The sequence below is a fragment of the Argiope bruennichi genome, chromosome 5 (genome assembly GCF_947563725.1).
Source record: "Argiope bruennichi chromosome 5, qqArgBrue1.1, whole genome shotgun sequence".
In the NCBI taxonomy this organism is placed as follows: domain Eukaryota; kingdom Metazoa; phylum Arthropoda; class Arachnida; order Araneae; family Araneidae; genus Argiope; species Argiope bruennichi.
In genome coordinates, this window is record NC_079155.1 from 66,184,165 (window position 1) to 66,206,186 (window position 22,022).

Genomic DNA, 22,022 nt, shown 5'->3' on the forward strand with positions numbered 1-22,022 from the left:
ATGAAGTCGAATTTATTAGAACTTCGAAGTAAAACGTTAAAACAGAATGCGTGTAATCTTAGAAATGTTTATTATATTGTAATTCAAAACTACCGTAACACTTCTGTGCACAACAAAATATTAATGCAAAACTTATGGATATTTAATTTTTTATGTTCCAAAAAGAATTTTAAACTTACACAAATTTATATGAATTAAAAAGACTTTCAATTACCAAATCGATTTAATTTAATAATTACTAATAATATTACATAAAAAAAAAGTTTATAAATTATGACAATCTTACCCAATGCCTTTGGCATTTTTTTTATATTAAACTGACTTAAATTAGTCTTGCTATTTTTCTACACTTAATTCTGTCATCGAAATCTTGATGGTTCCTATATTCTTTTATTTTCAGTTGTTCCAGGATGTTATTTGAAATCTATTTATTAATAATTCTTGTTATTTTAAATGCATTTCACCAACACACACATACGCTTATTTTTTCGACATTAACAATCAAAGCCTTTTTTAAAAGTATGAATTGTATATTTCATTATTTTTCAGAAATTTTAAAACATAATGCAATTTTCTCATCCTGGAACATCTATGTTGAAAGCGTTTTTACATATTAAAAAATTAATAAAAATGTTTGTTTTTTTTAACATAAAACAGGAATTCTAAAATATTTTATTTATCGTGCGCTATTATTATATCGTGAAATATTTTTACATAAAGCTACTTCTCTCGACGAATTTGAATAATTTTCCTTTGAGAATTAGTAAATCAAGAAGAAGAAAAATAGCTACTCCATCTAATTCAATAAGAGTATATTTTTTTAACAAATAAGAAAATGTAATTTAAAATTTCATTAGAATTTCAAATTACCAAAAGTTTCGAAACAACGGCCTGACTTCTTGAATAGTTAAATGTCTCCATATACATATTTTTATCAATATTAATTTTAATAGGTTGCTTTTTTGAGAATTTCATTTATGCATGGATTTTGAAATTTCCAAATGAGAGGGTATAAAAGAGCTCAAATTCAGTTATTTTTATCTCACAACAGATAGATTCGAAATATACTTTACACAAATTCATAAAACTTTAATTTCAAGGATTACAGTTCGTTTAATATTGAATAAAGTTCTTTTCAAAGTATTGCGTATTTTAAAATACAGGACGTATATTTTAATAGCACATGGATTAATTTTTTATAGGCATTAAATGATTTCACAGATGAATGTTTCCCAACAATGCAATTTATTTCGCTGTAACGAATTTCTCAATCAATAATTCTGTCCTCTAGTTATACGAAATTGGTTGAAAATAGTTATTAGTTAAGATAGTTAAAAATTATGTAAATTAAAAACCTACTAAGTTAAATTATTTTAAGCAATATTTTCATACACTTATAAATTACAAATATTTTAATCCATATTTTGTTTTTTAATATGTTGGTATGAATTAAAATAAATGCATTATCTATTATAATAGATTTTTAGAAAATGATGAATTTTCAAAATGTTTAAAACTTAATTTCGTTTTAGATACTTATATTATTCTATTTAAATTTTGATTTTTTTTATATCTTTAGCTACAAAAAAGAATAAAAATTCATTAATATTCCTATTTGTCAAATAAGTAAATAAAGGTGACGCAATCTGCACTTAATTTATATAAATTTTCAGTTACATTTCGGAATTTCAAATGTTGTTTAGTATTGCAAAAACTAATCTTATGCTTTAACAAAAGATGGTGTATTTATTAAAATTTTTTATAAAAATTTTATTATATTAATTTTCCTATGCTAAGTTAACGCTGGAATGCGTGACTTTTTTATTTTGTTATAAAAAAATATATGTTTTGAATAGCTACATATAATTTAAGAAAAGTATTAAATGAATTTTTGAATTATATGTTTTCTTGAAATTAAAAAAAAAATTAAAATGCATCAAACGATTGCATTATGAAAGAAGCGTATCCCAGTGATACAAATAACTTTATAACAAATCTGCAATAAAATAAAAATTCCTTTTTACCAATATATTTTTTATCATCCAAAAACATATTGAGATATTATTTTTAATGGTTGAGATATTCATAGAATAGCCATCTTTGTATTTTTCCAAGCTTCCATTTTATATATGATTCTTGCACCGCTATAGCCATATATTGGTCTTTTGTACGAATGTTTATCAAAAAAGCATTTAATAATGATTTCTAAATACTAATTGTTGATCTTTGGTGCAGTCATGTGAACTTTATAAATGTAAATAAAAGCATGTAGCCAAGTGACTACACGATGCACTGTATGGTTAAAGCCTTTTGTCAAACAATCAAATTAAAAAAGAAAACTTTTAAAAATAAATATTAATTACATTAAAACAGTTGTTTTAGTTACTTACTATAATTTTTATCTTTAACTCATTTCTTTGTTATTTATGCCATACAACTTTAAAAGTAACTATTTTTTAATTTATTATTGTTTATTATCATCATTTATTCTTAAATCAAAATATAATTAATAGATCAATTAATAGTTTATATTAGTTAGATTAATAGTTTATATTATTACTGAATATTAGTTTCTAAAACTTTAAAATGGTTCATTATCTTATAAAATATATAAAATATTTGGAACTCTATCGGAACTGGAAGACAGAGAAAAGATGATCGACAAAATTCTGTTTTGTGTAAACATAAATTTACATAAAGTATTAAAAAAATGAATTATTTAAAAAAAATGCATTCCATGTTTAAATCAGTTATTTCATGTAATATAAATCTTACTTAATTGTAAAATACATAAGCAGATTCTTAAATCAAAATATAATTAATAGATCAATTAATAGTTTATATTAGTTAGATTAATAGTTTATATTATTACTGAATATTAGTTTCTAAAACTTTAAAATGGTTCATTATCTTATAAAATATATAAAATATTTGGAACTCTATCGGAACTGGAAGACAGAGAAAAGATGATCGACAAAATTCTGTTTTGTGTAAACATAAATTTACATAAAGTATTAAAAAAATGAATTATTTAAAAAAATGCATTCCATGTTTAAATCAGTTATTTCATGTAATATAAATCTTACTTAATTGTAAAATACATAAGCAGAAATCTTTTCCACATATTAAAAACTTATTTGATATCAAATATTAAACAAATCATATATTTTCTCTATCTACTTTAAATTTCTAATCCATATTAAAAAGAACATATATAAAATATTCTTTGCCTACATGGTATTAATTTCTTTAATAATAAAATGCAAAAATATATGTTAATATTTTCCAGAAATTTTAATGAATGAAAAATCTTTGAACCACATATTTCTTTTAGCTTAAAGTTATAACAAACTGTTAAATTTTCTTTATTCTGTAAAAATGTAGATAATCAATATTTTTTTTTATCCCTTGAAACAAAATGCTATGAATGACATGTTCTCTGCACTTTCTAATCCACCCTCCCTACTGTGAACTTCTTTTTCGAACGTGTTTTTAACGATTAAAACCCCCTAGAGTTATACGGCTTGTTGGCCATGTTTCTTTAATGGAAGTAAAATTATATTAAAGTCTCTTGTTCTTCGATCTATAAACAAAATAGTCAATTTACTCAAACATCATAGTTATACATAAAAATTCTTCTTTAGTATAAATTAATTAGAATTAATTGAATATACTTTATATATGCAAAAAGGTGGTAAAAAAAATATTGGTTTTTATAGAGGTTATAAAATAATGTTCATTTTTGTTGGTGAGTATCGGCATATACTAATTGATGTAGAAGGTGAATACGCGTTAAAATTTGCATTCTATTGCTACTGTAGAAATTTCATATTTTTTATCTTCTCGCAAATGAAATATACAAAGAACAAGTATTGTAATCGTCAAATTTAACTGAAAAATTTTGACTAAAAATCACATTTTTGCAATTATTTCTGTGTGTCACTTCGTCCGTCTATGAACACGAAGATTCAAAACGCTTTGAACTAAAAATATGATTATTTGGTATATACAGGATATTTACTATACAGGATAAATTTAGTGTAGAGACAATATACATTGTCTCTACATTAAATTTCTAAATATCTATCAAATTTTGAACGAAATTTACAAAGGCAAATTTGCCCGCCTGTCTATACACTTGTGAACACGAATAACTCAAAAAGCTATATGAATGTAATTTGGTACACAAGTTTCCCATCAGAAGTGTACGATCGTATTAAATTTTAAACAAATCTGTCATAAGGGAAGAGAGGCATTTATTGGCATGTATATGTGAACACGAGAACGCAAAAACGTAATGATATTAATAAATAAAAATTGGTATGCGGTTTTCTAGCTAAAATGTCTTATTTGTGTTAGGAATAGAACACATCCAATGTAAAATAAAGCTTTCGAAATTCCTATTTACTTTTGTTCATCATGTTATATAACACAAAATTCGCTATATTGCATGCTATATATTGAAGTGGGAAAGAGGGTGTACTCATGGTTAGGAGTTGCCTTGACTAACGAAGATTTATCGTGTTCCAGACGTGTACTCTCACACCATAACTGTAAGATCATGAAATACTGGAGGTTAGAAGGAGAACAGAAAAAAGGTACTCAATTGTCTAAGAATAAGAGACGTTTGAAAGGAAAACATTCTCGCTTGTTACATTCATAGGTAAGTTTTTTTATTAACCTATCATGATAGCACCATTAACACCGTGCTATTCAAACTTAAATTGATCGCTTGAGTAATAAATTAAAAACAACTAGAGTTATTAGTCTCCCTGAAATTTTCTCGCGTACTCTCTAATATGCTAATATATCCCTAAACGATAATATTAGCTAACATTTATTACGATACAGAGTCTGTAGGCGTCCAGTCTTTGGCGATTTTTTTTTGCTGTCTAATCTTTTAGATGCAGTTAATGCTCAAATACTAAAAAAACGAATAGGTATTTTGAATGATTTTTTTCAACCAATTGAAATTAAATTATGACACATAATTAAAATTCATTCAAATCAATATTCCAAATTTCTCAAAAATGCACATAACAAATTTCATATATTCAAGTTGTTTCTTTTCTAAGTTATACATTCATATGCTGGTGAAAGTATAAATTGGCAGACGGTCAACCCCTAACCGGATTTGGATTCAATTTTGAAACATGCGTACACTTTAGATGTTAAATCTGAGCAATACATTTTATTCATCTGTCTCGCTTCGTTTCGTATCGTGTTCGATATGAAACGTACTCTAGTACCCAGGCAGAATGGAATTCTTTAAAATTTATCAGAAATTTAAAAATTTAATATGAGACCATATACTGAATTCCATCCGTCTAGCTGAAAATGCTGCTGAGTAATCGTATTCTTAGACAAACATAGCGACAGACGGACAATATTTAAAGAAATTAGTTTTCTCGGGCTCATAGGAATCTGAAACGCGGATATTACTATAACTATAATAAACGCGGAAACATGACAAATAACTATTCATCAAAATCTCGCATTCGAATATTTTGACCTCAGCAGAATTTTATCTTTGTACATTTCTTTCATGAGAAAGTAAAAAATAAATAATCTGAAGGAAAATATGAGAATTCAACATATTTCTTTAAACATAATTATCTTTACAATATCATGTTTTATTTTTAATGCTAATATTTATCGATGTTTAATAATGTACATCACATTTATAGAGAGAAAAAGTACTTAATCTATCCAATAAGTTTCATAAGTTTACATTACAATTCGTTTTATTGAGAATCAATAAATTGGAATTTAATAGGGAAAATATTCAAGGTGCTATTTTTATAATTTTTTCATTATAATAGAAACGCATTATACTTTTCTTATTCCACAATTCAGTACATGAGCATTGAAAATAGATGCTTGCGCCCTTATAGTTTAATATAACATCTTAAAAAATATTTATTATTATAAGATATCTTATGCAAATAAAAAGTTTGATATAAAAGTTTCTATTAATGAAATTATATTTCGAGAATGTTCTTTATAACGTTCAAGTCATCCAAAAAACAGAAAGAAAAAATGCAATAAAAATGCAAACGATAAAATTCCAATAATTTAAAAGCTTCAATAAACATGACAAATAACTAGGAAAGCTACTGTGGATTAAAAGAGGAAATTAAAAGTAAGAAAAAGGAAGGTTCTAGAAAATATACGAATCTCAACCATGATTTTTTGGAAACATTTATAATTATTATAAAACTAGAAGAGATGCTCATTTAGAGGACTATTATTGTGTTAATTTTACCTCTAGTCTGATCGTCACAGATTAATTAACAAAAGTTTTATTACAAAATACATTGACATTGTATTTTGTAATAAAATATAAAGCACATTGACAGAGAGTTTAAGTAATTATATTATATTATATAAAATTTATAATAAACTATAGATTTGAATATATAGTTACATTGCAAATTTTGCTCTTTTTACAGTTTGATCTTCTCTATCCATGAACCTCAAAAATACTCGAATCAAAATTAATCACTAAAATCAGTTTGAAGCAAAATATAAGTAATAACATGAAAGTGAAGTGACAATATTTTGAACCACCAGACCTCATCTCACTAACCTTTGCTACAATCGTGCATTAAAAAAGGCAAATGAAATGTGAATTTTATTATCATATAACTAATTATTTTTCATGGTTAGTTTTATTAGCACATATATCAAAACCTGTCTGAGTATTTACCAGTCAAAACACAAGTCGAGCTATACGTTAAAACAGCATTTCGGTTGATTATTCTTAATAATGATGCAGGATTAATTATAAAAATTAATTTTGTTCATTTTGAAACAGATATCTTAAGCAGAAAAAAAAAATATAATTTCTAAAAGTCTAGATGAACCCTTCCTAAATTTTAAATTTAAATTATAAAAAATGAAATAAATATTTAACTCTGCACAATAAAGTTGTATTTTTACTTCGAAAATTATTAATAGAGAATGTTCTTTAGGCAAAATATAATTACATTTTTCAAGAAGATAAAACGAAATTTTCTAATTACAGAAAATTGCTCCGACATTAAATAAAAAGTTTATTTTCTAGAAAAATAGTTTTACTAATCAGTGACATCGAATATATATATGAAAGAAAACTAAAAGAGGAACAGGAGTTTTAGTTTCACAAAATTACCACTACTAAGTTCTAGAGTTGAAATTATTAAAAATTTAATTCTAAAACAGAAAGTTATAATTTTAAAATTTAAAAATCTATAAAATACAGGAAGATTTTGCATATTTTTGTAACGATTTCGATAAAGAATTTTAAAAAAATTCAAATCTTTTTCTTTTTCTGATTTTCTGTTCCAAATATAAAAATTTCCAGAAGCAGCTTATTTTTTGAAAAGAAGAAAGTTATCTGCTACTTTTAAAGCAATCATTCTTTCAAAACGCTGCATCTACAGAAACTGTGGATTAAAATACATTTTTTTTTGTTGGTTTTCCGAAGAAAAATACTCTATAATTCAAAAATGTTATGAAATTCATAGTATTAAAATATGTAACCGCAAAATAAGCAACACTGTTAATTGGAAAAAGAAAAGCTTTCAATCATTCCTTTAACACGGAAAGAAGGCTCTAAATGAATACCCGAAAAGGTATGTATTATTTTTTTTAAATGCTACTAAAGTGAAATAATGGCATTAAGAGAAAACTCGTCAAAACAGAAATCAATACCAAAATCATCAAATATAATAAATAAATAAAATAACAAACCAACAGCTAAAAGACATAATACAAGTATTAATCAACTTTCGCCGAGGTATATGGTTTAATGCAGAGCGGTTTGTAAAAGTTTTATTTTATAACTTTAAATAAGCAATTCTTGTATAGATATAAATTTATTTCGTTATCTGTTTTATAACTATTTATTATAATTAATATAAGTAAATTATAACAATTTAAACCTTTTTCTGTCTGCTCTCATGCTGACAATGTCCTATAGCGGTATCTCGTAAATTTTGATGGTACCTGCATTGTAGCCTAGGCTTATAACCTACTGCCTATCTCAAAATTGTAAGATGGCTCTATATGACATTAGGAAGTATTAAGTTAAGACTCGATTGCATCGTAAAACTTAGTTTAACTTAGTTAGTTAAGTAAAAATGTAAAAAATTGGTTCCGTTAATGCAACGAAAGTCTCAGTAAGGGATTTATGGCTGTCTCAAGGGTCTCCAACAATATAATTTAAAAATAAGAGAAGTTGGGGAAATGTTAGAATAAATTCAATGTGTTGCCAGGAGAAAGTTTTAAACCCAATACATAAAAGAAATCTCATTTCTTAATCTTAATAACTTTAATAAAGTGAAATATCTTCAAGGCAAAGGCACAAATCATACTTCAAAAATCATCATTGCATTCCATGAAAATACAAATAATGACACATGCATATACATATATTCAATATATTCTTTAAAAAGTCCCCTGTCATTTCACCTATGGACTTTTGTGCGTTGGTCTACTGAAAAAGAGATCTTTCTAAGCGCAAACCCACCAAGATTAGTGAATTTCGGAATGTAGTAATCGATACCTCCCGAAATTTAAAGAAAAGCGCTTTTATGATGAAATGCACGATTCAGATTTTTTTTTATTTTCGTTTAGAAAAAAATCTATCAGGTCGAATGTTTAAAAACATAGTTTTTTACATTTTAAACATTAATTAAATGATTCTGAAATCTTTCTAAAAATGAATAAACATTTTCTGTATATGAAAAAGAATAAAGAAATTAATTGGAAAATATTTATTAAATGGTTTAATTATGTATCTTAAATACAATAACACACTATAATTTTGAAAAGTTCTGTTAATGTATGCAAAGTTTATTTTATTTTATTTTACCTTTATTTAGCTATCGTCTTTAATTAAATATTGGCTAACAAGAGAGTAATTAAAAAATAATCGAAAAATGAAATAACATTCCGCATTTTATTATATGAAATTCAAACCCTCTTCTAATTAGGTTTCCTATAAATATTTGTTTTATTACCAGCTTCATGTGGCAATTAGCTGATTTTGCGGAGAATTTCGATTCCAATTAATTTCAATTAAATTCTTTATGTGGATTTTAATTGTTTAAAGGAAATATTTTTGGACCTGAAACTGTGGCATTCATTAATGCCATTTTATTTTAATAGCATTTCCCGTTTTCTGTTTATTGCATATATGAGCATTTCTAAAACAGGTCTAATGTTAGAATTGTACAGTTAAATTCATAATTTTTCCGGTAATCTATCTTTTACCTGCACTTATCTTTTTGTGTACAAAATATGCATTTTCAAACTTTATTTCTTCAAAATTGCAACTAATTCCTAATGTAAAATGAGTAAATAATATACATAATGATTCTTTCGTTGCTTTCAACAATGACAGAAGACCAAGCAATTAAATGTTGAGAACGTTTCAAAAACGGTGCCATAAGTTCATTGCAGTAATGATAGATATTGCCAAAATTATCTAGAAAAATATTCCAAGAAATAATTGGAATATTTCAAGAAAGAATAATTCAGTATTCAAGAAATAATTGTACTGCAACTAAATTGTATAATTAAAAAGAGATTTTTGGCAAATAAATTTTGTTCATTAATACTTTGAAGTTACTGTAGAAAAACAACCAAATCTCGCTTGTTAATTAATTAAAATTTTAACTATTAAAGAAGCGCACATTTCCACAAGCCAAATTATCTGCACAAAATTTGGTAGCTCAGGATGAAATGGCCTGGTCTACGGAGTGTCAACAGATACGTATACAAACGCACATACAGATTCTTTTTTATTAACATCAAAGATAAATGGAACGATTATATAGCAAACATATTATCCGTAGAAAAATTGTGAGTTTCATAAGTTAGCAAATCAAATAATCCTTATTTAAAAACTCAAAACGTGAATCTATTACTCTTCCATTCTCTGCTGTGTTGATATTATATGAAAGCTAATCGATCTTTCTTTTTCAAATTGATGACTTTTATGTAATCTGTTGTCTTGGAGAGTTGACAGCCACATATCTAACCTGCCGATGAAAAAAGGATCAAAGAAAAATTCAGGATTTTTTCCCTTCAAAAAATACATTCTTTTTTTGAAATGGAAAGATATAATTATTTTATCTTTTTTCCAGAATCCAATACTATATGTTTTGGTTTAAATTCATTATTTTTCCCAAGTATTCTACTAAATATAATTAATAGAACTGAAACCCTATATAAACATTTAGATTTCATAATATTTATTGATTCAAACAACAAATAATATAATTAATTATTTCATTTCTAGTATTTTCCCAATTGGAAGTACATGGTTTTCAAAACATCCGGTATGAATGCATGCTAATTTCAAATTCACTAACATCATGTTTAAGAAAAAGTAATTTTGAATTTTGTTCAACTGCGATGCATAAACACATCTAAATTCCGTTCAAATTCTTTTGGGACTCATGATTTGTCTTTAACTTAGGTGAACTATATTTACTTTAGCCACTCTTATGCCAAGAAACCCGACGACTCCTTCAAATGAGGGAGATTAGGAACTGCTTGGTTGATTTGCATTAACGTCAAAGTACTGTCCAACAATAGCCATTGTAGTCCGAGTTTCTTCCCTAAGGAACGTTTCGAGGACAAAAGCTTACTGTAATCATCATATACTACCATCCTGTGTGCTTTAACAGAAATTCCGTAATTCTAACGAACTCCCCATATATTAGGTAAGATATTATTAAGAGACAATGCTTGTGTAAACAGGACGTAAAATGTCACTGCACATCATTTTACGAAGTCTTCACGCTTTAGTAGAAACATATTAGTTAAATTAGTCGGCTTTTGTTAACAGTCCAAATAGATTTGGAGTTCCTTATTTCAATGTATTCATTTAGTATAATGATATTCAGCTTGGCTATGCGTAATGTTCTTCAAATATCATGGGGTTATAACTGATTAAATAACACTTCGTTTATTATAAAAGCGGTGTTGAAAATTTAGGACATTTGATGATTTATTTGGATTTAGTTTATCGAGATTTTCGAAATCTCAATTTACTTTATTTTTATTTCAGTTTAAAAAAACTTTGATGCAAGTTGGGATTCACATTTTATTCAAAAATTGCACGATGTGTTGAATGTATTGTTTTTTTTTTTTTTTATAAAAGAAAAACAGCAATGAAAATTTTTGAATAGGGAAAAACAATTATCCATAAATTTATATAGGTGTGAGTTCTTTATTGTTATCAGATAATTATACCATTATTATTATTATCATAGGTTAATAACTTTGAATTCGAACTACAGAAGGCTTTTTAAATCAGATAAAAATTTATCATATAATGCCAATTTTATACATTGTATAAAGTATTTGGATTCAAAGTCTTATTTGTTATATTTAAGTGTTAAAATTAGGATTTTTTCTTACTAAAATGAAAGTGAAAAATAAAGAAATGGAATGTATTATTGTGTTTAATTAGAAAGAATAATTCATTCTTGAAAATACTTATACTATAATATCCGAACCAGGATAGCGCTTAGAAGATAAATATTCCTATTTCAGGAAATCAAACAGGATTTGCTTAAACTACTTGGCCTATGGTTTTATTTAGCCTTCTAATTTTATGACCCATTATGATTATAGATGATCCTTCTAATTTGATGATTTAGTAAATTTATATGTTTTTCAATTCATATTAAAGTATGAATACGACCTGAAATACATACCTATATATAAGGTATTAGTGTATTCCAAATGTATTGCTAAAGTTCTAAATTTAAAATTCTAATAAAATTTGATTTAAAATTTAAAATCAAAAATCCTGCATTTCAATTCACGAAGTTGATAGATTATTATTTGTAAATAGACTAAAAACAAAAATGTTTCAAAAAATATCTCACATATTATAGAAAGAAACAACTGTAACTATTAATTATATTGTCTATACTTATATAAAGCTCAATGTGTGTGTGTGTGTGTGTGTGTGTGTGTGTGTGTGTGTGTGTGTGTGTGTGTGTGTGTGTGTGTGTGTGTTGGTGCTCTACAGGCCAGACTGTTTGAGCTACAGCTACCAAATTTGGTACATGTATACCTTGGAGATCGAGAATGCGCACCTGGGGTCCCTTTTTTTGAATTTTTAATTAGAATTTTAATTATTAATTAAAAACTAACTTTCCCACCTAAAAAATTTTCATTTTCCCCACCGTCAAATGAGTAAGGCTTTAGTTTTTTTTTCCCCACGCTAATAAAGCTAGGCTTAATATTTTTCGGCCGATAATTTCAAACGATTCTGTTTATTTTCTTAATGTTTGATGCATTTAAAATTAAACATTGCTAATTAACCGATCTTTTAGATTCATTCTGAAGTTCTTTTGAATTAAAATAAAACAGAATAAATAAATTAAAAAATTCCAATCTGCATAGCGTTACCAACAGGCGAAGAAAAATTCACGCATTTGCGTTACCGTAACTGGCGATGGAAATTCAAGCATGCGCATTATGTTTCTGATTGTTGACAATTATTATCAACGGATGCGGACTTGATTTAAATTGTTTTTAGGTTAGTTGTATGCTTTTGTAGTTAAATTGTATTTATGTTAGTTATATATTTTTTGTATGTGCTTATAGTTTTAAGTACATCGTTTTTTTAAGTAGTTTTTTTAACATGTTTTCAACCGATTATTTTAAACGATTCGTTTTATTTTCTTAGTGTTTGATGCATTTAAAATTAAACATTGTTAATTAATCGATCTGCTCATAATGAATCTGAGAAAATTTTATTGACAAATTTCTGAGATATTACATAAATTAAGAAAGATATTCTTTAGTGTCCATAAAGTTTAAACGCTCAGTGACTCTGTTTTCAGTAATCATTATTTTAAAAAAATGCTTTGTTTCAGCAAAAAATATTATTATATTAATTGCAAATTAATCCTTTCCACTTTAATTTAAGGCATAAATTCTACGGGAGCTAAGAGAAAATTAGAGCGATACATATTACGTTATAACTGAAGGCCTTTATAATATTATGAGTAAATTATATGACTATCAAAATTTGAAGTTTTAAAATATTTTGAAGGAGAAGCTGTTAAAGTAGGAATTGCATAAAATATTTAATTATTAACATTTTAACGAACATTAAGATTGGCGAACTGGCTGGTCGCCAAAGGCGGCTAGTATACTCAATAAAGGCATTAATCTTAACCACACCAGTGTTCAAAATTATGAAAATAATTACTTTTGTCGATTATCTCCAGAAGTATTATACAAATCTGAATAAAATTACATATTGTAATAGAACAAATTTACATATTGCTGTGTATAAAAATAAATATCACACAAAAGTCATGGTTAACTCATATGATCGTGTTTTCGGATCATCAGCATGAAAAAGAGTAAAATAGATATGGAAAAATTAGATTATGGTTTCAGCTTTGAAATCAAGTAGTTTATGAATCTCTAAGACAGTTGTTCCTACTCTTACATCAAGGCTATTTTCACGTCTTAGATGGTTCTTGCCCCTCAAGACACCATTATGTGTCTATAAACTGCGGTCTCATCCTCTTTCATAAACCTCATTCTGCACTTCATTTCCACCTCCACATCATGTGGTCTCTTGAACAAATCCAAAGCGCAAAAGTCTTCTTCTCAAAATGTTATCCACTCAGGTTCTACAAAAGCTCAGATTGAGAAGAATTGCACACGCACTATTGCGATCGATTATTGATATCTAATTTCAGTCAGTAAGATGATTTTGGGAGAGAGAAGTGAATCAAAAAACTTTCCAGATATATTCGTTAGGATTAATACCAGACGATCTGGTTTTCCAATCCATATGCCGGGTTTATACTCGGCCAGTTATAAGACGGCAAGTAAGCAGAGCCTGCGTAGAAAGGCTGAAAAATGCTGTTCAGCCGACGGGACAACTATAAGCCATTGTATTGTGCGCATGTGTCTGTGTGTGTGTGTGTGTGTGTGTGTGTGTGTGTGTGTGTGTGTGTGTGTGTGTGTGTGTGTGTGTGTGTGTGTGTGTGTGTGATTTTCAGTTTATTTGGCATTTTTTCAATAATTTTCCAAATTTAGGTATGTTGACATTTTTTTTATTTTATTTTACCATGTTTCTTTGCGTAAATATTCGTTATTTTAATACGATATGCACTGAAAAAGAAAATGTCAGAAACGCCAAGTGGCAATTTATAGCCAAGCATGGAATGCATGAATCTACCTTTTGAAGTTGTGGCAAACATAAATCAATCTCTTTCTACGCATGCGCTGCGTACTTGCCGTCTTATAACTGGCAATCCGGCATTACTGTGAATAGCTTCATTCTTCAGAAATTCGTCAACCATCAGACCTTATTGCAAACAAACGTTGCCATCCATAAAAATGAAATCATGACAAATTATAACATTAATAACGTGGACAGATGGTTTTTCAGAATATCGTGCATAATTATAAGAGGGGATCATATCCTTTATTAATCCTTTCGCAATTATACTTTACATTTTCCTCATTTAATGACTTCTATGCAGGGTTATGAGATGAAAATACGGTTGTTAGATGGTATTTATTTTAATATTATGCGAGCCACTATGCATACAAAATCTTTCATGCTGTTTTGAATTTTATCCAATCAAAAATTAAAATTCTTTTTATTTTGAAAACCAATATAGTAGCAGCAATATATTACCACATAAAGCAAAATAACTAGCAATCGCCGGGGCTCAGTTGTCAGAGTGTCTCGTTTAAGTTCGGTTTATCCGTGGCTCAAAGTGTTTTATCCAAAGACTGTAATCCATTTATTTAAGTTGTTATATATTGTTTATCTAAGATCTTGAAGGTTTTAGATCTTTCTTAAATATTCAAAATGGATTGTTTTTCTCTAACATTCTTTATGCGTATAAAAACTGAATTGTAAAAGCTCTCATAACTCGTACTATTGTGAGTTGCTTAGTTCTAATAAATCTAATTATTTGTTTAAACTAACGGCGTAGTTCTTTACCTCTTCGTAACACTATTATTAGTAGTAACTATAGCAAAATTATTCAAATTATTTAATTTTTCAACAACCAAATTTATCAGCTCTTAAACACCAATGAAATATTTTACTTTTTTCACTGCTGCTATTCTCTTAACTTCAAAAATCCCAAAATATTAATTCACTGAATATATAATGTAGTTTTAGAATTATATTAATCATCAGTTAATTATTATTACTATTTTGTGATTGGAATTTGCCAGCACCTAGCTCCGAAAAGAAGATTATCTTAGTTCCTAACGAGTTTATTGATAAAAACATTTGCATGATTCAATTCTATATCTCAAACTTAATTGCCGCATCTTTTAAATTCACTATTTAATAAACAAATTGATAAATAAATTTAATTAAATTTATCTAATAATCTAAATGAATTTCTTTTCCAAAATCAATCACAGTTTGAAAAACATATTAAAATACTATTTACAGATAGAAATATTTCTCTAAGGGATAAAATCGTCGCCATTGCTTGAATAAACATTTGAATGCGAATTCCCTTTCCTTAATTAAATCGTCACCTCTAAAAACCTCCCCAACCGGAAAAAAAACTTCATACAGCAGTAAAAACAAGAACGGTCCCTCCGGATTCCAAACTAATATCCTGCCTGCAGCGATTACGATTAACATCATCGTAAACACCTCGATTGTTTCTTCGCCCTAATAGAAGAATATTTTCTGCTACCGGAAAGTGCCATCGCCCACCGGAAATGAGGCCCGCAAAAGCGATTCTAAGACCTGAAGGACGCAGATGGACGAACAGAATGTCTTCCGAGGTTTCAATATGGAAGTGATTATCGGATCAGTAGGATTTCGTTCAGTAGGTAAGAAGGGGTCGTTGAGGGAGAAAGCTTAAGGGAATTTCCAAACCACCTTAGAGGCAGAATTTTGCTATCCTTAAGTACCTGATTTGGTGATAATGACTGCCTATCGTTGTGTTAAAAATTTATTTTGAGGAACAAGTTGGAATATTTGCATAAAAATGATTTTAGAGATAAGTTGAAAGATAAATAGGATCTGCTGAAAACTTATATTATAAATATTTTCTCTATGCATTTGGCAATTGATATTTCCAGGTCATAAAAATGTCTGCTTGTGAGCAGACAGGTGTGGTAATTTTGCATGTTCCTTTTTAAATTACTAAGAAAAAATATATTATTTTAATGTCTGTCTTAAAAATGTATGATTGTGTTTATTCAAAGTGCGTCAAATATTTAATTACACTAAAAATTAATATTTAATGAGGAGCATTATTCAACAAAACATGTTTTAAAGTAAAAGAAGTGTACAAAGAAAAAGGTTCCAGGTCATAAAAATGTCTGCTTGTGAGTAGACAGGTGTGGTAATTTTGCATGTTTCTTTTTAAATTACTAAGAAAATATATTTTATTTTGATATCTGTCTTAAAAATTTCTCATTGTGTTTATTCAAAATGCTTTAAGTATTTAATTACACTAAAAATTAATATTTGAAGAGGGGCATTACTCAACAAAACATGTTTTAAAGTAAAAGTAATTAAGTAAAAGTAAAGTAAAGTACAAAGAAAAAAAATCAGGTTTTTTGCAGAATTATTTTTAATAAATTGAATAAAAATTATTTTCATTTGATAAATCTAAAGATTATTTACAAGACCATGGACGATACAGAAACATGACTATTATGATTATCGAATCGGGATATTAGACTGAACTCTTTTTAACTTTCTTTTACATGAATAACATTAAAAAAGAAGCAATCTTGTCGTCAAGAAATACGAGCTCAAGAGTTTGGTGTACCTCTACATTTTAGACTTCTCCAATTTAAAACCACATTTCTAGAATTCTGTATGTCTATCTGTCTGTCTGTCTGTTAACAAGATAATTAAAAACTGTTGGGAGTAAGTTGGGTGAAATTAAGTATATGGCTTTTTACGCCAAATTAGTAGATGTCTTTAAAGTTTGGAAGGAATGCATTCAGAGGAAGTCGTCTGTCCGGCTACCCGAGTGCAATCGAACACGATAATCACAAAGAAAAAAACAGCTACTAGATAAATATTTGGTTCTCAATATTAGCATCTAAAGAAAGATTCTTATCCGGAGATTATTTCGGGCAACGAATTTAATAGATGAAATATGGAATGTGTTCTTGTGATGATAGTCGTAGAAAACATTCATTTCTCGAATTTCTTTCACCTATGAACCTATATTCCACTTATGCTCTATAATGAGACACTGAAAATCCACATGCAATTGTGACATTTGAAAAAGTTTCTCCATTGTGAACATTTTGTATGTAGTTTGACAAACATATGTACGATCCGTTTCTCTTCTGTGAGAAGACTGTGATTGGTGTAGAATACCTAGATACGTTGTAGTCTTAGTGTTTTCGCAAATGGCTGAAAAATTCCAGGAATTTTGTATGTAACTGAAAGGAGCATTCCCACCCTCGAAAATATCAGTTCGTTGACTCTTTGCAGTATCCTAATAGTCGAATTAGGAATGTTTGCGCGGATGACTTCCCTTTGCCCCTCCCTTCTTCACCTGATTTAACGCCTCGTGACTTCTTCCTTTGGAGGACACTTTACGAATTTTGTTTATACATTCCCTCTACCAAAAACGTTAGAAAGCTCAGGGAACGTATCAGCCTTACAAAGATTACTACAGACAAGATGAAGTTACAAAACAAAGTTACAAATGCATATCATTGTGAACCAAGAGACGCAAATAGAAACATTTGAGGTGTGTGCATAAAATCTGGTGAGTTTGTATTATTTTCATATTTCACTAGTGTGTGTGTGTGTGTGTGTGTGTGTGTCTAATACTTATAAATATATAGAATTTTTAAAAATGAACGTATTTTGGCTCTTTGGGGTAATTGGGCTCCAAAACATTGATTCTCTGGTTCTAAATTGTAAATTCACAAGTTTAATATATATATTATATGGGTCATTGAGGAAAGTAAGCGCAAATACACAAAGATCGCATATATTATGGATTGGTAGATTTAGTTTAGATATATTAATACCCTGTTTTTAAAGCAACACTAGGGTTATTTTGGGACAGACCTCGTCATTTTGAACCGTGGATAGATGATGATGACGACGACGACAACTGAGTTGGAATCCCCCTCTCCGAGCTTCCATATCACACCAGTGGGAGGACATGTGGCCCCGACGTATTTAACGTGCACCAGACCACTTACACGACTATTCTTCGGTTGAATCGGGTCTAGAGCTTGAAACCCCCGCTCAAGAAGACAAGGCATTACCACTAGGCCACCGCGGCAATATGGATTATAGAATCGTGTCAATAAGCAGAGGTTCAAAGTCGAGATTGGCATGACGCCACCACATTTCCAGCAATTTAAAAACTTAAATTAGTACTTTTATTATTTTAGTTTATAGAAACGCAATTCTATATCTTATAGTTCATAATAATTTAATCTTTCACGAACACACGTAAAAATATAACTCGTATTAGGTTTGCGTGTCGTTCAGCAGAAAGACATGACTTTTTCTGGAAATGACCAGAAGAACATTTCATTCATTTAATGGTTTACATTCAAGCAGCTTTTATTTCATTTCAACAAAAACACCCACACCCTAGATCAGACCTCACTCCATGCCCATATGGGTGAATTATTTGATTAAAGTGATGATCTCGTCACGAAGACTAGATGTCGCGTGTCTCGAAGGAATAACAAAAGAATGAAGACTCGTCTCGAAATTACATTTTTCTCAGACTCAAGAAATAAAATACACTTCCATTTCCTATGTGGATAATCGAAATTATTTGGTCTTCATTTCTATTAGAAAAATCAAATTTTACCATTTCATTGTTGACCAAAAGGCGCGCCATGTTTACCCATTGTTTGTTTGTTCTTGGAAGTATAAAATACTGTGAATAATAGTAAATGGAACATTGCCAGAAGATAAACATAAAATTCGGTTTGGTTTCAAATCTGAATGATTTACCAAATGGATATTTATACATAAAAAGAAAAATGGCCAATACTATTGGAAATGCATTTATTTCCGATTTCGTAATGTTTCATCAAAATCTAGCATTTTTATTTGACTTGATGCATTTCATATTTGTCTAGATCTAATACACATTGAAATTGAATTTTTATTCACTTTTTAATGCAGTGGAGTTGTAAAATTTTGTATAATTGTGTTTGCTGGATGAAATACATTAACCTTAATATTTTGAAAACTTTTTATCAGCTAATCGATGAACTTAATTAAATTTTGATTCCAAGAATGTGGCTCCGCTAAGTAAAAAAATTATGAGAAATTTATTTCAAGATTCCATGATATTTATAATAATGTATTATCGATTGAGATAACTCAAACAAAAAAATTTCTGCTCGCATTAATAAAAGTGCATTTTAAATATAGTTTTTATTCAGCTTTATTTTTTTTATTTGTGTGAAATATTAAGAATATTCTCAATCAATTATTAAGTTGAAGTACTAACAACTTGCCATGTGAAATAGTTCGGGTGCTTTTAAAGAGATAGATATGCTTCAAATGAATTGAAAATATATTTCAAAATCAAAAATCTGAATAGCGTTGCCCAACTAACTGTCTTTGACTGGACAAATTGATATTTTTTTCTATGAAGGAGCCGCTACTATATTGCCAACCCATCTATTATGACGTTTTTTAATCTTTTGAACTTGGAAATACGTTTCTATAATTAATAACTTAACAGATACTTAATAGGTACTGAATCAGCAATTCCTGGCCTTGGCGATAAACTTATCGACCATTCTGATCTTGGAGATAAAAGTGAAGGACACAGAATATTCAAGAATCTTGCCGACAACTCCATCAGGACTCATGTTTCGAAAATTTGTTCTACAACATTACATGCCCCTTCACGAGAGCTATAAGAATCGAAGTCTTGTCGAGTTGAAGGAAGAGAATAGTTGAGATATGTCTCCCTTTGAACACCAACGAGTTGTCTGGGAATTATTTGTACTGTTGCGATTGTTTAATAGGGATTTGTTGCTTATGTGGTCTTAATTTCGACAAGTCATGTTTTGTGTGCTCTTTATCTGTGTTTATTACATTATATTCTTGTTTCTGTGTAGAATTAAGCATCGTCACGTTTTACCGAACCTGTTGTACTCTTCAACATATAACCACAAGACGGATTTTCCGTAATAATATATAACTTTTGGTAAATGAGTAAGACATAAGTTATCTTTAAATAAACCCTTAATTATTTTCTTTAGGATTAAATAGCTCTTAAAATAACTTAGTAAGATTCATCTATAATTCTAAAAAACATAAATCAGGAAAATCAGAAATTAAAAATGCATTCAGAGTTTATATACTTTCGAAGGAGGTTTTAACTGAAAAATAGCAAAGCAGGTATTTGTTCTATCCCCTTGATTTTCATTTGTTGCTGAAGCTTCAGAAAATAAAAATTACAGAAATTGAACCTTGAAAAGTTCAGAAAAGTCAGAACCTACAGAATATAGAAGTTGAAATGAAGTTTAATTTCAAGCGGTTAGCAAATAATTAATATTAAAAATACTGATCAATTGAATTTATTACAAATGTGTAAGTACTTCCATCGATTTTTTTTTCCGAAAAATTATTTTGCAACTAAATACAATTTTAAAGGCATTTATTTAAAATTATTGATGTCAAAAAAACATCAGAAGGAATCCACCGTATAGAATAAGGCCTTTAAGAAAGCATCTGACTGTAGAATTGAAGCTCTTGTTTTTCTTTCTCCAAATTACATTTTATCGCTCAATTATCAATACCACAAATTTTAATTTCCCCAAATATTACTATCAAAATTACTATTTAGTATTTGATAAAAGAAGTATTTTTTTTTCTTTTGCAAATAATAACGAATGCGGTGAAAAAATTTTTTGACATCAATACATCATGGACAGTGTCGTGTTTATAAAAAAAGGGTGGTTATTTGTTAACGATTGCGCAGATATTTTTTGCTTCTCTTTTGCAAAATTCTGGGAATTTAAGATGTAAGGTAGTTTTTGGTAAGCGACGTTTTCTCACTATTTGCCTCTTAAATTGAAATACCATAAAAATCGAAACTCTATTATCCATGTATGGCCATGTTATATATTTTTAAATTGCCATACAAGCCTTGCGTATATATTATATTCGATTTCTCAGAAAAATATAAACGATTTAAAAACGGGAAGAATTAAATCTGTTCTTATAGAAAACCCTTGAGGTCTTAAAACTAATATTTCTAATTTTCAATTGAAGAGGACTTGAGCTGAAGCAGTTGAACTAAAGTACTCTTATCTTCTGATTACTTTATTATAGAAAGAATTTTATAACGTTTTGTTAAATTATATATTTAGGAAATTAAGCAGAAACGTCTTACTTTGGAAATCGAATAATTTAGCTAAAAAGCGTTTTAAAATTCAGTCAAGACATTTTTTTTTTTTTTTTTTTTTGCAAATATAATTATTTTGATAAAAATTTCGCTACAAATTATTTGAGGAATAATGTTTGATAATTTGAAAAAAAGTAGTAATTAAACAAATTTATACGCAGTTGTGAATAGTATACTTCAGCATTAGAGCTAAAATAGAGTTAAAATAAGAAACTAACAAATTCGTTGTTTTGATAGATTACTGTAAGACATAATCAATCACTTAGAATGGTCAGAGTTATTGGAGAGCCTTTCTAGTTGTGTCACTGACATAGGATAGCATTAGCAAAACCATTAAGTAATTGTTCTATTGACGCAACAGCATAGCTTAGGAAAATTCGAAAGCTATATTTCGAATTAAACAGAATTGAAGCTTTCTATAGAATGTTTTCTTACGTGAACTTAAAAATCTTGCAAATTGCGACAATAAAAAGAATTTAAGGAATTCAATAAGCAACTACATACTTTGACAACTTCATGAAATGAAAATTAAACATAATCATATATAATGTTTTGGATTAAAATGCTTTGGTGCATTTTATGAATAATTAAAATAATTGAAAAGCCAATCTAATTAGAGCACTGACTGAAATA

General features: G+C 28.2%; 1 protein-coding gene across 1 annotated transcript in view; it reads right to left on the reverse strand.

Moving 5' to 3' along the window:
• LOC129968292 (uncharacterized) overlaps positions 1-22,022 on the reverse strand; it is a 77,564-nt gene that overhangs the window by 1,190 nt on the left and 54,352 nt on the right. The gene's annotated exons all lie outside the window — the stretch shown is intronic.